The sequence below is a fragment of the Eleutherodactylus coqui genome, chromosome 8, assembly GCF_035609145.1.
Source record: "Eleutherodactylus coqui strain aEleCoq1 chromosome 8, aEleCoq1.hap1, whole genome shotgun sequence".
In the NCBI taxonomy this organism is placed as follows: Eukaryota; Metazoa; Chordata; class Amphibia; order Anura; family Eleutherodactylidae; genus Eleutherodactylus; species Eleutherodactylus coqui.
The window spans coordinates 39,283,548-39,287,551 of NC_089844.1; positions in this window are offsets into that span (position 1 = coordinate 39,283,548).

Sequence of the window (4,004 nt, forward strand, 5' to 3'; positions counted from 1 at the left end):
GTACATAGGGGGCAGTATTATAGTAGTTATATTCTTGTACATAGGAGGCTGTATTATAGTAGTTATATTCTTGTACATAGGGGGCAGTATTATAGTAGTTATATTCTTGTACATAGGGGGCAGTATTATAGTAGTTATATTCTTGTACATAGGAGGCACTATTATAGTAGTTATGTACTTGTACATAGGGGGCAGTATTATAGTAGTTATGTACTTGTACATAGGGGGCAGTATTATAGTAGTTATGTACTTGTACATAGGGGGCAGTATTATAGTAGTTATGTACTTGTACATAGGGGGCAGTATTATAGTAGTTATGTACTTGTACATAGGGGGCAGTATTATAGTAGTTATGTACTTGTACATAGGGGGCAGTATTATAGTAGTTATGTACTTGTACATAGGGGGCAGTATTATAGTAGTTATATTCTTGTACATAGGAGGCACTATTATAGTAGTTATATTCTTGTACATAGGAGGCACTATTATAGTAGTTATATTCTTGTACATAGGGGGCAGTATTATAGTAGTTATGTACTTGTACATAGGGGGCAGTATTATGGTAGTTATATTCTTGTACATAGGGGGCAGTATTATAGTAGTTATATTCTTGTACATAGGAGGCAGTATTATAGCAGTTATATTCTTGTACATAGGGCAGTATTATAGTAGTTATATTCTTGTACATAGGGTGCAGTATTATAGTAGTTATATTCCTGTACATAGGAAGCAGTATTATAGTAGTTATATTCTTGTACATAGGGAGCAGTATTATAGTAGTTATATTCCTGTACATAGGAGGCAGTATTATAGCAGTTATATTCTTGTACATAGGGCAGTATTATAGTAGTTATATTCTTCTACATAGGAGGCAGTATTATAGTAGTTATATTCTTGTACATAGGGGCAGTATTATAGTAGTTATATTCTTGTACATAGGGGCAGTATTATAGTAGCTATATTCTTGTACATAGGAGGCAGTATTATAGTAGTTATTTTCTTGTACATAGAGGGCAGTATTATAGTAGTTATATTCTTGTACATAGGGGGCAGTATTATAGTAGCTATATTCTTGTACATAGGGGGCAGTATTATAGTAGTTATATTCTTGTACACAGGGAGCAGTATTATAGTAGTTATATTCTTGACATAGAAGGACAGTATTATAGTAGTTATATTCTTGTACATAGGGGGCAGTATTACAGTAGTTATATTCTTGTACATAGGGGGCAGTATTATAGTAGTTCTATTCTTTTACATAGGGGTAAGTATTATATTAGTTATATTCTTGTACAAAGAGGGCAGTATTATAGTAGATATATTCTTCTAGATAGGGAGCAGTACGATAGTAGTTATATTTTTGTACATAGGGGGCAGTATTATAGTAGTTCTATTCTTGTACATAGGGCAGTATTATAGTAGTTATATTCTTGTACATAGGGGGCAGTATTATAGTAGTTATATTCTTGTACCTAGGGGCAGTATTATAGTAGTTACATTCTTGTACATAAGGGGCAGTATTATAGTAGTTATATTCTTGTACATATGAGCAGTATTATAGTAGTTATATTCTTGTACATATGAGCAGTATTATAGTAGTTATATTCTTGTACATAGGGGGCAGTATTATAGTAGTTATATTCTTGTACATAGGAGGCTGTATTATAGTAGTTATATTCTTGTACATAGGGGGCAGTATTATAGTAGTTATATTCTTGTACATAGGAGGCACTATTATAGTAGTTATGTACTTGTACATAGGGGGCAGTATTATAGTAGTTATGTACTTGTACATAGGGGGCAGTATTATAGTAGTTATGTACTTGTACATAGGGGGCAGTATTATAGTAATGTACTTGTACATAGGGGGCAGTATTATAGTAATGTACTTGTACATAGGGGGCAGTATTATAGTAGTTATGTACTTGTACATAGGGGGCAGTATTATAGTAGTTATGTACTTGTACATAGGGGGCAGTATTATAGTAGTTATATTCTTGTACATAGGAGGCACTATTATAGTACTTATATTCTTGTACATAGGAGGCACTATTATAGTAGTTATATTCTTGTACATAGGGGGCAGTATTATAGTAGTTATGTACTTGTACATAGGAGGCACTATTATAGCAGTTATATTCTTGTACATAGGGCAGTATTATAGTAGTTATATTCTTCTACATAGGAGGCAGTATTATAGTAGTTATATTCTTGTACATAGGGGCAGTATTATAGTAGTTATATTCTTGTACATAGGGGCAGTATTATAGTAGCTATATTCTTGTACATAGGAGGCAGTATTATAGTAGTTATATTTTTGTACATAGAGGACAGTAATATAGTAATTACATTCTTGTACATAGGGGCAGTATTATAGTAGTTATATTCTTGTACATAGAGGGCAGTATTATAGTAGTTATATTCTTGTACATAGGGGGCAGTATTATAGTAGCTATATTCTTGTACATAGGGGGCAGTATTATAGTAGTTATATTCTTGTACATATGAGCAGTATTATAGTAGTTATTTTCTTGTACACAGGGAGCAGTATTATAGTAGTTATATTCTTGTACATAGAAGGACAGTATTATAGTAGTTATATTCTTGTACATAGGGGGCAGTATTACAGTAGTTATATTCTTGTACATAGGACCAGTATTATAGTAGTTATATTCTTGTACATAGGGGCAGTATTATAGTGGTTATATTTTTGTACATAGGGGTAGTATTATAGTAGTTATATTCTTGTACATAGGAGGCAGTATTATAGCAGTTATATTCTTGTACATAGGGCAGTATTATAGTAGTTATATTCTTGTACATAGGGGGCAGTATTATAGTAGTTATATTCTTGTACATAGGAGGCTGTATTATAGTAGTTATATTCTTGTACATAGGGGGCAGTATTATAGTAGTTATATTCTTGTACATAGGAGGCACTATTATAGTAGTTATGTACTTGTACATAGGGGGCAGTATTATAGTAGTTATGTACTTGTACATAGGGGGCAGTATTATAGTAGTTATGTACTTGTACATAGGGGGCAGTATTATAGTAGTTATGTACTTGTACATAGGGGGCAGTATTATAGTAGTTATGTACTTGTACATAGGGGGCAGTATTATAGTAGTTATGTACTTGTACATAGGGGGCAGTATTATAGTAGTTATGTACTTGTACATAGGGGGCAGTATTATAGTAGTTATGTTCTTGTACATAGGAGGCACTATTATAGTAGTTATATTCTTGTACATAGGAGGCACTATTATAGTAGTTATATTCTTGTACATAGGAGGCACTATTATAGTAGTTATATTCTTGTACATAGGGTGCAGTATTATAGTAGTTATGTACTCGTACATAGGGGGCAGTATTATGGTAGTTATATTCTTGTACATAGGGGGCAGTATTATAGTAGTTATATTCTTGTACATAGTAGGCAGTATTATAGCAGTTATATTCTTGTACATAGGGCAGTATTATAGTAGTTATATTCTTGTACATAGGGTGCAGTATTATAGTATTATATTCCTGTACATAGGAAGCAGTATTATAGTAGTTATATTCTTGTACATAGGAGCAGTATTATAGTAGTTATATTCCTGTACATAGGAGGCAGTATTATAGCAGTTATATTCTTGTACATAGGGCAGTATTATAGCAGTTATATTCTTGTACATAGGGCAGTATTATAGTAGTTATATTCTTCTACATAGGAGGCAGTATTATAGTAGTTATATTCTTGTACATAGGGGCAGTATTATAGTAGTTATATTCTTGTACATAGGGGCAGTATTATAGTAGCTATATTCTTGTACATAGGAGGCAGTATTATAGTAGTTATATTTTTGTACATAGAGGACAGTAATATAGTAATTACATTCTTGTACATAGGGGCAGTATTATAGTAGTTATATTCTTGTACATAGAGGGCAGTATTATAGTAGTTATATTCTTGTACATAGGGGGCAGTATTATAGTAGCTATATTCTTGTACATAGGG